This window comes from Phalaenopsis equestris, unplaced genomic scaffold, assembly GCF_001263595.1.
Source record: "Phalaenopsis equestris unplaced genomic scaffold, ASM126359v1 Scaffold234465, whole genome shotgun sequence".
Lineage (NCBI taxonomy): Eukaryota > Viridiplantae > Streptophyta > Magnoliopsida > Asparagales > Orchidaceae > Phalaenopsis > Phalaenopsis equestris.
The window spans coordinates 22,080-35,933 of NW_018252378.1; positions in this window are offsets into that span (position 1 = coordinate 22,080).

The window sequence follows — 13,854 nt, forward strand, 5'->3', positions numbered from 1 at the left end:
TATTTTTCTAAAACTAAATTTATATATGTAAATTAAAATGCCCTGCAGCTTCCACATAACCCCCCCTAAAAATGTGCCAACAGTTCCCTTAGTTCACGAGTTCGATTCTCAGTGGCGTTGGATTCTTGAATATTTAGGCACATGGTGCGGGCTCTCATTATGGGGCCTATAGCATGAGAAATTAGTATTTAAGCCTCTGCCAAATACTGATTTCCTTTTAAAAAATAATATAATATTATCATATATATAATCTAAATGGCGACGGCTAGGGTTCTTAGCTCTGGCCACAATGGTTTCCCCCTGGCTCCTATGTGCTTTGGCTTGTGAGATCCTTCTTTTTTTTTATTTGATTTTGTTCTCTTTCATTTTTTGGAATTTCGGCTGCTCGTAGTTTTGTTAATGCAGTTTTACATGGGGGTGGAGGGTCGTCCGATACTCTATCCACCTGCCTTTTCCCGCAACATTTCACGATAAATTAATTGTCGGACGAGATTACACTTTAATAAATAAACTAGGGGGAAAATGTGAATTTAGCAATGTTTATATCTAATGTCAAGCCTACGATCCTTGCTTCCTCTTGTCGATTAGCACTTGTTGGCAAATTTCTATACGGGCACCCTAAGTTTGAACTAATTCGAAAAAAGTTTGGCATGCTTAAGCTTACTGGTTGGTGGAAGGTTGGGATTTTGGATGGGAGACATATTTTAATTCAACTTGCGATTGATGAGGATTACATCATACTTTTTTCCTAAAAGGATTATGTGAATTGATAATCATGTCATGAAATTTTTAAAATGGTTAGCGAATTTTGATCCTAACACTGAATTACCAATTATACCGGTTTGGATTGGATTTCTGGGTCTCAAATTATATCTTTTCAACCATGAAATTTTCTTTTCTTTGGGCGCTGCTTATGGCAAACCTTTGAAAATGGATAGTGCTACTTGTGTTATCACAAGACCCTGTGAAGCTCGTGTCCTTGTTGAAAGGGACATTACCTAACCCTTTTGTAATAAAATTTGGATTGGCTTTCAACATCAATTTTATTGGCAACAAGTTGAGATTGAACGTCACTCTCCATATTGTACTCATTGCTTAATGTTTGGCCACCCCACATCTCTCTGTTATCGATTGAACTCCCAGCTTCAAGCTAACAATGGCAGTCACTCTACTACCCATCCTGAAACCCAAAATTCAACTAATGACTAGGGCACACATACTACTATTGATGTTGATAAAGATTTAATCCACCAGTGCAAAATGTTGTTTTGTTTGAAGCACATTCTGTTACCAATACATTTAATGATGAACAAGTTCAACAAACTTTGCCTAAAGGAAATTTTGACACTAATGTTTACCATAATCATGCCACCAACCTTACCATTATGCCTGATGAAAATTCTAATTCTCCTACTCGCAACAACACCTCCCCACAAAATGATTTTACTTGGGAGACTCATATGCAGCCTGATGAAAGAAGTTCTCTTCCTTCCACCTCAAAAGATGTCACAAATCCCCCTTTACTAGTTGCTTCGAATGCCTTGGAAAACGAATGGCAAGTACAAAGACACACTAGAAAGAGAGCTAAAAGAAAAAATGAACTCTCTCAGCTTAATGCAAGAAACATTACATAGGACTTTACTATTCTGATGGGGAGCAATTAGGCACCCCTTCTATATCCTCTAAAAGGGCTTGCTTAAGACATCATGTTTAATATCATGTTATGGAAAATTAAGGGATTGAATGACCCTTCCTCCCTTTATAGACTCAAGCATCTTTAAATGGTCCAAAAAAATTACGTTTTTGCTATTTTTGAGCCTCTTGTGCAAGTTAATAAACACAGAATCATGCAGAAATTCAAAAGAGATCAATCTTTTTGCAATAAGAATAACAAAATTTAGATTTTTTGGAAGCACACTATTACATTATCTATTGCGGATGATGAGGAGAAATTTTTTTTAACTCATTTTAAAATGGAAGATTTTCATGGGTGGGGTACTTTTGTTTATGCTAGCTCACTTTTGCAAGAAAATATTTTTTTGTGGCAGAAATTAGAGCTTATGGGTGATATTATTAAATGATACTATTAAGGATAAATGGTTTGCATGTTGTGATTTCAACATGGTAATGAAGCCTACTGAGTAAAAAAGGGGTGGTAGATGTGACAATACCCTCATAAATCGTTTTTGTAACTCAATTGCAGGGGCTGGTCTTTTTGACCTAGGTTATTTTGAGTCACCTTTTACTTAGAGAAGAGGTTTTCTTTTTCAAATGCTTGATCATTTTTTTGGAAACTATTGCTTGTTAAACTATTATCCAATCATTCGGGTCCAACACTTAAGCTATGCATCTTCTGATCATAACCCCATCCCGCTCACTTTAGCTTTTAATGTCAAACCTACTATTTCTAGATTTAAATTTCTTAATGTTTGGACTTCTTGAGATGCTTTCTTAAGTATTGTTCGGCAGGCTTGGAATTTTTATGGTGCTGGGACACCTTGATTTATCCTATGGCAAATGCATAAAAAACTAGTTGCTCATCTCAGAATATGGAATCATCAGGTTTTTGGTAATGTGCATAGCAAAGTGCTGGAAGCTCAACATAGGTTGGATCAGTTAGAAGCTCGTGATATTGGTACACCTACTTTAATGGAAGTTGTGGCCCAAGCTCATCTATCTTTATTGGAGCCTCCTCCAACAGAAAGCAAATGATATATCTTTTATTGCTAGTGATAGAAATACAAATTTTTTTCATGATACTTTAAAGCATAGAAGGAACATTAACAATATTATGAAGATTAAAAATGCTAATGTTCACATTTTTACTAACATGGAGAATATTGGGGAAAGTACAATACTTTATTTTACTCAACACTATCACTCTACTGTACAAGTTTCCCCTGTTGATTCAAATGTATTTACTGATGAAACCAGTTACATCAACAGTCTCTCCTTAACTCACGCTCATGATGAAAATGAAATTCTCTCTGCATTTAAATCTATATGTCCTAAGAAGGACCCTGGCCCAGATGGTTTATCCTCATCATTCTAGGTGCATTGTTGGGACATCATTAGAAAGAGGTCATCCTTGCCATTCAAAGTTTATTTCTTGGGGATGACCCAGGTAAGTACTTTAGCTCTGTTCTGATTGTGCTCATTCCCAAAGGTAATGATAAGCTTACTTGGGACAATTTTTGTCCTATTTCTCTTACCATGGTTATATCTAAAGTCTTGAGTAAGTTGCTTATAAATAGACTACAACCACATCTCTCTAAAATTATATCTCCACAACAATCTGCTTTCATTAAAGGCAGAGAGATTACTGATAACATCCTTCTAGCATATGAAATGATTGAAGATTTGGATAAAAAGTGTAGAGGGGTAAATATGGATTTCAAACTTGATATCAAAAAGGCTTTTGATACCTTTAGCTAGGATTTCATTCTTAATATTTTGCAGGCTAAAGGTTTTCATCAGGAGTTATGCTTGCTTATCAAACAATGGTTAGAAAATAATCATTACAGTGTGTTTGTTTATGGAAAATCTCATGGTTTCTTTTTTGCATATAGAGGCATTAATAAAGAAGATCCTCTTTCTCCTACCATTTTTATAATTACTTTTGATTATCATTCCAGGCTAGTTAAAAAATTGCATATAGAACACCCTCACATCCAATATTCTCATAAATTTAAAATTATGATTAGCCACCTTGCATATGTTGATGATGTTATACTATTCTCTAATGTCAGTAAGCCTACTATAAAAGTTATTATGCATCTTTTGACTGAGTTTCAGAATACCTCTGGCTTGATTTTCAATTTGTCCAAATGCTCTTTATATTTTGGAAAAAATGTATGTCATAATATTAAAAGTTGGGTTTGCACTTTCACTGGATGTAAAATTGCAAAACTTCCTATTAAATATCATGGTGTGAACATTCTTTGAGGGAGCAGGAAGCAAATTCAAATGGATGAGGTTGTGGACAAAATAAAATCTAAAATCAATTATTGGAGAAATGTTTTTTTATCTAATGATGGTAGACTTACTTTGTTGAAAAGTATGTTCTTTAGTCTACCACTATATGCAATGCAGGTTCTTATCTATATGCAATGCAAGTTCTTAAAACTAAGAAGAGCACCCAAAAAACTATATGCAATGCAGGTTCTTAAAACTAAGAAGAGCACCCAAAAAAGACTTGAAGTGCTTTTTAAAATTTTCTTTTGAGAGGTGCTCAGTGGTCCACTAAAATTTGGGCTAACTAGAAAAATATTAGTAACATGTCTCTTCTAGGGGACTTGGCTTTAAAACCTTTCAACAGATTATTGATATAAACAAGTGCAAGCTCTGGTTTAAATTTAGAGCTGGGAAGTCTTTATAGGCCCAGTTTATGTATTATAAATATTGCAATTTTATACACCCCTCAAATTTTACTTGGAAGGTAGGTGATTATAAACTCTGGAAGGCTATTATGCAAGCAAGAAATGTGGCTTCTCATTTTATTTTTTAGGATTTGGGGGATGGAAATATATCTTTTTGGCATGATCAGTGGGGATGTCAAATTTCACAAACTTTTCTCACTTAATATCTGACACAAGCATACTTGTCTCTGATTGTTGGATGAATGGCAACTGGATTTTAACTAAACTTGTTTCATTGGTTGGGGATGAAGCTCCTTCTATTGCTAAAACTCCTTTAAATGTGCATAGAAAGGACGTCCCTATGTGGAAATTTTAATCCTTAACTTCTACTACTAAAATGTTTTATTCTCAAATACATAAATTTCCACATTGGAAGTGGAGTTAATATATATGGCATCACTGAATCTCTCCCTCCATCTCATTCTTTTATGGAGATATTTTCATATTATTTTTCCACTTGATGATATTCTTAAGATGAAAGGCTTGAAACTTGCTTCTTTTTATTATATCTGCAAAAGAGATGTTGAATCCCCTTATCATTTATTTTATGTATGCCCTTTTGCTAAAGAAGATTGGGAGAAATTTGGGAGCTCTGTTGGTATTTGTTGGCCCCCAACTTTGCACTTGGAAAATTGGCTTGCGGTTTGGAAGGAAACAAGTTATATTAATAACAAATTGCACTATTTCTCTTTAATAGTTTTGTGGTTTACTTGGTTGGCTAGAAATAGTTATAAATATAATGATTCTCTCCCCACTCCTGCTACCACTATCTCACTCATATTGGCCAACTATCACAAAGCTATGAGAGTCTTAAATGCATCTAGAACTCTTTGTATGCCTGAGAGAGGTAGGAGACCAACTCTAATTAGTTGGAAACCACCCTCTCATGGTTGGATAAAAGCAAATATTGATGGTAGTTTCACTAAAAATATTGTTGGGGTGGGTGTTTTGTTTTGGGATAATACTGGTAGGTGCATTGTTTTCTTTGACTCCCCATGCGTTGCCTCATCCCCTCTTGAGGCAGAGGCCTGGATGTGCTTTTATCTTTCCAGGTTTTGGTTACTTTTCAAATCCAAAAATTAATTTTGGAATCAGACTCACGATGGTTGTTTAAATTTTTAACAGGCAGAACAAACCCTGCTTGGTTTCTCATTAGCTTGCTGAAGCGTATAATGGTTCTTTTTAACAATAATCATCTCAACATATAATACAGCTTCATTTATAGGGAAGGGAACGCTCCTGTGGACTGGTTATCCAAAAGAGGGCTTGTTTGTTTTCTCATTGGTGATACACCTTTTCTCTGTACTCTCATTCAAAGTGATTTGTTGGATGCCCCTTTTATTAGACCCTAGATTTACCTGCTATTTTACAATGCATTACTATTAGAGGAATCATTGTGGTAAACTTATTTAGTTTCAAGAATTCTGTTTAACTATTGAGTGGGCTTGGAACATGGGTGGGTGCTTGGCTGCCTTTGGGAGTTATGTGATGCCTCCCATGTATTATTTTCTTGTCTCTACTGCCAACTATATTAGGAAGTTCCTCTGCTCCTCCCTCATAATATCAGTTTGCACATGACTGCTACACCTTTTATTTGCCCCTCTCTGGCACAGCTTACTGCATTACTATTACTGCTCGCTCTTTTTCTGTTGCAGGATAAGGGTTTTACTTATGAAGGGAGTAGTGATTTGGAAATTATTATTTTGGTTTATGGTTCTTTTTCACATTTTGCTTTTTCCTTACTTCTTAATGCCTTGTTTGTTGTTGGATTGTTTTCACTTCAGTTTTTTTGTACTCCTTTGGTATACTCCAATTTTTTTGTAGCTATGATGTTCTGATTTGGGAATATTACCCTATGATTTCCTGCAAGCTCTCTCGATGGCAAGATGGTTTTATGGCTTATGATACTTCTTGCAATATGGCTCTTTCATGCTCTATATTGTGGATTGTTTTGTTCTCTCTGAATATTCTACAGCTGCAGCGACTTTTTAGACATTTTTTGGGAGTATACGTTTTGTGTTTGGTATACTTGTACATGTTGGGGTATACTTTTTGTGTTTCGTATATATATATTTTTTTTTGTTGGAGTATTTTTATTTTTCCTTACTTTTTTTAGTGGAGTTGTATGTGGATGAGAATCCCCCTTTTGAGTGAGTATTGTACTTTTTTATTTCTAGTTCGGGGATTCACTCCCAACCCAACATTTGTACTCAATTTTTGGTGATTAACATGTAGGAAGCCATATAATGCTCCTTTTATTAAAAAAAAAATGTATTGTATAATAATGCATTGAATGGAGAACCGTCGGCAGCTTATTTAAACAAAGTCGTCATGTTCGCATGAGTTATTTGACCGGATGAGGTGTTTGGTTCTTGGCAACCTCCTTTTGGAAACTTGAAGCAAGATAAAATATAAATTTTCTGGGTTCAAGACTTTCTCTCTCCAGAAAGATAGAAAGGACAGATGCGTGGGTCAGTACAAGTTACAATTTTTATAATTTATTTTTGTCTTTTTAATAATTTTCTTATTTAAATATCATAAACGTAAAGATAATATTTTGAATTATAGAATGATAATGTTCCCAAACTTTGTGCCATGTGTGGGTTTCAAACACAGGGATATTTACATACATAGCTCATAATATTTTCTTATATATAATTAACATTTAAATTACAGCATTTATTTATATAATACTAAAATCTTTTTTTTTTTTTTACTGAAACAATATATTTTATACACACACATATATAGGCTAGAGGGTGCTTAATGATGGTTAACTCCTAAGGGTAAGTGATGATGGCCAAGATATTTGAGTTTAGGCAAAATATGGGGTGAAATCCCTTAAATCAAAGGACCATTGGTCCATAGCTCATCTTAGTTGGTTTAGGTGTGTTTAGCCTGGTCAATAGGGTGTATTTTGTGGCTGTGGTGTGATGCGCCCCTAGTGTGTGTTGTTTTTCATGGAAACAGTGCCAAGAACTTGACCCATCCTGAAATTACACAGTAATTTAGCTTTTCAAAAATATGGTAGAAAACGACCCAATTTATATTAAGTAGTTAATGTGCAAAATTGAAATGTTGTAAAATAAAGCAAATAGTTCACACACTATGGGTTTTATACAAGATCACGTATCACTTCAAGTAATATAGGTCTTTCTGATTAAGCCCCGAATATGGATTCCCCGGATTCCCCGAAGAAGCGAGAAAAGATGTCCTTAGTCAAATTCCAGTCTACTACTATTAGTTCTTAGTTTGGAATGACGATTGAATGTTAAATAAGGATAGTAACTATTCATAAATGTAAATGTTAATTTTAAAGATAACCCTTTTTGACTGAGTTGGTTTGGAGAATTTTAAGATGTTAAAAACTACTATTCTTATGTAGCGAATTGGATAATGCAAAGGATTGAGAAACATTAAATATTGTATATGCCAAATATGAGCAATTTTAACTCTCTACATTGATTCAGTGTTATAGAAAATCATTGGTTAATCTTAGGTTTAGTCCCTAAATCCGTGGATAAGCTAAAAGGATATTGGCTCCCACTCCAAAGCTCCCACTTCCCTTCTCCTGAAGGCTAACTCTCGCTTTAGTTTTTAAACATTAAGATAGAATTGAGGATTTTTAGTCTGTCACCCTAGAAATCTCCAATTCTACACCCAACAAAGTATATTTTCTTATTTATTTGCACTTAATCTCATGAACGAAATACTCCTTCATGGCCATAAATGTGATTCTCACTCTGTTATAAAACTCATACTTCATTTCTCGGATTATATGTTTCACAACGTATTTTAACAATTCAATTAGGTATATTGAAAAGTAAATTAAGAGCGGAGTTGAAAAACCATCACAATTTATAATTAAAACTTCTTCTAGCATGTAACCCAATATCCTAAATATGAATCCTACTCATTGTAAGAGAAAAAGTAAAAGGAAAATAACGGCATAGTCTTCTAATGCCACTATTTCCAAAAAAGAAGAAAGAGTAAGAGGAACACATCACAAAGCACGAAGAAAACACAACGAAAAGCTTCATTAAATCAAAGCAAATCCACTAGATAAGTGTTTAAAAAATCATAAGATAATGAAGAACACAATACTTAACTTTTTCCCCTTGATAGAAAGATGAAAATCTCTACCACAAAGTCTCCCGCTGTACCATGCAATGCTAAAACATTCCCTTACATATTCTCTCAAAATTCCCTCACCAATCTCTCCAAAAAGGTAGAGATCTTTATTTCTACTCTTATTCAAAGATCTCTAAAAATTCTTCACATTTTTCCACTTACACACACCACTTTTTCTGACATAAAAGCACCTTATTATAGTGTAGGGACGAATTTCCCAAGAGATGCCTCAAGAAACCTTCCAAAAAGCGTCCACATACATTGAATCTTCTAGAAATTTTCCCTGGATCGCATCCAAGCCGTCTCAGGCGCTGTCGGCACCATTTTGGAGTGGTTTTCTGCACTCTGGAGCCGTTGGCGCCGGTTCTGGCGCCGACGGCACACACCCTGCGCAGCTCCACCATTTTGCTTCGTTTGGCTCTGTTTCGTCCCGTTTCAGTTGCGTTGCTTTCCTAACAGGTAAACCTACAAAATAAGCATAAAAAAACCTTTCTTTAAACTGTAATTTCATTCAAAAATATGTGAGAAGTGTAAAAGAGATTAAGCATAGAAAGATATATTGAAATTTTTCATGACAGAATTTTCTTTCTTGCTCGTTTTCTCTCCAAGCACTGCTTTTTGCTTCTTTTTCTCCAAAACTCCATTTCTTGTCCTTGAAACCAAAATATACAAAATACATTTCTTTAAAGTGCAATATCATTGAAAATCACCAAAAATAGGCATTAAAAGCTTATGAAAAATTGAACATTTTTTAAGCGTATCAAAATCCCCCAAACTTAACTGTTACTTGCCCTCAAGTAACACATTTACTACATAAAAGTTATGATTAATGGTAAAGAGTTTAACTTCTAAATTTCTATAATTTGGTCTACTAAATATAATAGTACAACTCAAGAAAATTTTTTAACTACTTAAGTCAAAACTAAAACTATAAGAACATCTAGTAGTCAAGTCTATGATTCTGATTCTCTATTCATTTCAAGAAGAATTGCAATTTGACACTTAGAAATCCATATGAAAAGGAACTTCATTAGAACTTTATTACTATGGATACTAATACTCAAATACAAGTTTAGAAAATGTAATAAAGCCTTCTTCCTCAAGTTGATTCAAGTGAAGCCAATTTTTTATTAGGCATCTCCTCAAGCTTCTCCTCACATACTATTCTTTTCTTTTTCTTTTATTTTTTTTTCTTTTTCTTTTTTTTCTTTTAAAATTATTTTTTAATCCTTTATTTTTTTTCTTCTTTTTCATGTGAGGATTACTATATCTGGATAACATTTAATAATTTTGAACTTCACTATCCTCTTCTTAAATTTAAGAACTTTTCACATTTCTTCATTATATAAATTCATATCAGCTTTAAAGATTTTTCATAAAGCCTCATTTTTTTCTTTATACATGAAACTCTAAGATTCTTAATACTTCAAAAATACAATTTCCTTTACTTTAGAAAAAGCATAGTCTTATTCTTTCGTACCAAATATCTTAACTCTAGAACCAACTTTCATTATTGAAAACTTTTACTTAAGTCTACTATATATTTAGAAACACAAATATAGTTATCAAAAGTTAGCATCTAATACCAAATGTCATGTTAAATTAAAATTTTAAAATATAGCTAATTGAGGACAAATAAAATTTAGTTTCATTCTTTTAAAGAAATTTTTCTTCCCCCCAAACTTAAATTTTTAAATATTTTGCCATCAATTCCGTAAAATGTAGCAGGAAGAAAAGGTAAAATTTGAATCTACTAACCACTACAACATCCTATTAAATTCATATGCATTCATAATCAGGATAGAATGACTGCAGGAGAAAGTAAATCTAGCCTAAAACATGCATGCAATAATATTAAACTAAAAGGAAGTATACTTAGCTTTAAAATCTATTTTCTTCCTACCCCTAAACTTGATTTTAACATGTATAGCATTTAGTGCACAAAATATAAGCAGGAAGAAAAATAATTTAGAAATCTTATTTACCACAAATCTCTATCAAAAACATCTACAGTTTTTTATCAGGATAGAAAACATGTAGTAGAAAGTAAATCTAAACTAAACATACTAGAATGAAATTTACTAAACAAAAGTCTAACTAGCATAACATGTATCATCATTGGAATATAAAAAAGTTCTTCAAGTCCTATATATTATTGTAGCACAAACACAAACACACATAATAAATGAGGACAATTATTCCTTTAACTCATCATATCTCACTAATTTACTTCCAATTTCTAACAGAATCACTACACATATATATTGGGTACTTATAAATGATTTTATAGATTTTAATCTCAAAGATAAGATTATCCCTGATACATTGGGTCGCAAACACCAAACTCAGGTGTTACCATAAACAAGGATAATGTAAAATCATCCACATATTACTCATTAAATAGGTTAGCTACTTCTATCAAATGAAAACAAAGTTAGTGAAAGGAAGTAACAAAATAGAGATGGAATTTTTACTGATAAATTCATAATGTCTCTTCTAAAACTCAATTCCAGGTAAGACCCGAGTTGTAGTGGATTAGTCAATCCAACTACTACAAGAGAACATATAAGTCTAACCATAATAAGAAGTTAAGAAATCATTTCCCTCATGACACACAAAAAGCAAATCAAACCACTAACAATCCAAACATCTACCAAACATCAATCAAACTAATTAATCCACACTAAAATAAACACAATACAACACTAATAATCATGACTCTCAAGCACACTAAATCAAACCACACTGATAACTATGGGTTGCCTCCCATAAAGCGCTTTGTTTAACGTCGTCAGCTTGACAAATGATTCCACCAGGATCAAAATTTCATTTAAGTAGTCCTTGATCAATCACTCAATCTTTTCCAGATCCAGAGATTCCTACAAAGTCCTCAAATTTAAATTTTTCTTTCAGCTCTTCCTGTTCATATTGATTCATAGCATTATTCCTCATATTTCCTTCTAGATCCAATATTATTCTATTAATTTTCTCTATTTTCATATTAATATCATTCTTAAAATTTATAAGAAATGGATCTCTATAAGATAATTCAAGATCTCCCAAATTTTGGATCAGATTCTCTTTAGATAATTTAGATTCTGGATCAAATTCTACGAGATTACTCTTCTGTTTCAAGTTATCTTCTAATTCTTCCCCTTGGTACTGAGTAAATGGTGGAGGTGGTCTTTCTATATTTATCTTAGTTGAGGAAATAGGTTTTTCTAATTCCTTAAGAAATTCTTCCCTTGGTCTTTCAATCTCCTTACCCCCATCTCTCAACTCTAAGCTCTTTTGAAACATATCTTCAAATTCTCTTCTAAATATTTGTTCGATAACTTTATATTGCTCATCCTTCATCTGCTTAGGGTTTATTTTAGGGTCACTAGGTAAAATTTTTGGGGGGTAACTGTTAATTGCATCAATAATCTGCCCCAGCATCAGAATCTCATTATTTTGTCTGTATACCATGGAATATGTCATTCAGTGATTTTGAATGACTTTTTCATAGGAGATCTTTTACTGATTTCATCGTTTAATTTAGGTTCGTCTTGTGATTGAGTCAAATATGAAGATATAAAGACTGGTGGTGTAGATGAATTTTTTAAATATGTAGGCTTTAATATTGTATGAGGCATATTCATTTTAAGGTCATGAGATTTTTCAACAGATGAAAATAAAAGTTTACTATTTTTAGTACCGTCCATCATTTCACACCTCTCCTGAAAATATATGCAGTCTTTTTTAAACAACATTTTAGACTCATCATGAAAGTCCATTTCGATCTCATCTGTTAACTTACTCTCAAAAATTTTTTGGAAATGGTCTTTACTTATATAATCAATTTCATCCATCCAAAAACAATCATTATCTTTTCTCTCACCTGGATATTTCATAGTCTTTAACACATCAAAAGTGACTTTCTTGTCATTAATATTCATAGTCAACTCTCTTTTTTGCACATCTATCATAGCTTGTCTAGTAACAAGAAAATGTCTCCCCAAAATAATTGGATTTTCTTTATCTTCCTCCATATCTAATACAATAAAGTCCATAAGAAAGATAAATTTATCCACTTTAACAAACACATATTCTATAAGCCCTTTTGGATAAATGATAGATTGATCAGCTAACTGAAGGGTTACAGTAGTGGGAGAAATATTGGTTAAACCTAACATTCTAAATATAGATAGAGGCATCACATTAATGATCGATCCTAAATCACATAAAGCTTTTTCACACAATTTTTCTCTAAATACACAAGGAATAGTTAAGCTAGAAGGATCTTTAAGTTTCTTAGGAAGTTTTTTCTGAAATACAGCACTGCACTCCTCACTTAGGGCAACCGTCTCGAAATCCCCAAATTTCCTTTTCTTTCTTAATATCTCCTTCATAAATTTTACATAACTTGGCATCTGTTCCAAAGCTTCAGCGAAAGGAATATGAAAGGAATATTTAGCGTTAACTTCTGAAGTACTTCCATGAACTTTGAAAATTGTTTATCCAACTCTTGATGTCTGAGTCTTTAAGGAAATGGAGGTGGTGGTCTTTCTAAATTTATTTTAGTTTGAGATATTAATTTTTCCACACCCTTTGAAACATATTTATCAGGTCCTCTAGTTTTCTTTTTTTCTCTCACAATTTCTTTCTCTTTTCTAATGACATGCTCTATCTCTCTTCTGCTTCTTAATTGGACAGCTTCTACCTGTTCATTATTGTTCTCTTTAGGGTTGATCTCAATGTTGCTACGAAGTGTTCCTTGGGGAATATTGCTAAGTGAATTAGCAATTTTGTCCAAGTTGATTCTCTATCTTTCTAATTGAAGCATTTTGACTTTGCAACTTGTTTCTCATTTGCAATACCACTTCTTCTATAGACATCTTCTTATCCTTAAATTATTGATCATTGTTAGAGTATGGTGAATATGAAGGTCTATAGTTTGTGTTACCCTGATTATTCCAACTTCCATTAGGATTTACATGATTATTTTTCCATTATTGGTTTCCACCCCAAGTAGGGTGATTCCAGCTAAAATTAGGATGGTTCTTCCAACCTGGATTGTAAAAGTTAGAATACGAGTTATTTATGGTATTTAAAGTCTCATATGATAAGTTAGAATCAGTCATATGCCCTAATGAACTTTCCTCACTTAATGGAGTAATTTGAGGCTGGTTCATTCGAAATTAGTCCAACTTCCTTGATATTGTAGCAACTTGAGATGCAAGAATTGAAATCACATCTGTATCATGAACACTGGCTACATTTTTAGGATTTACCCTTGCAGAGGGCCATTGAAATTCATTTGTAG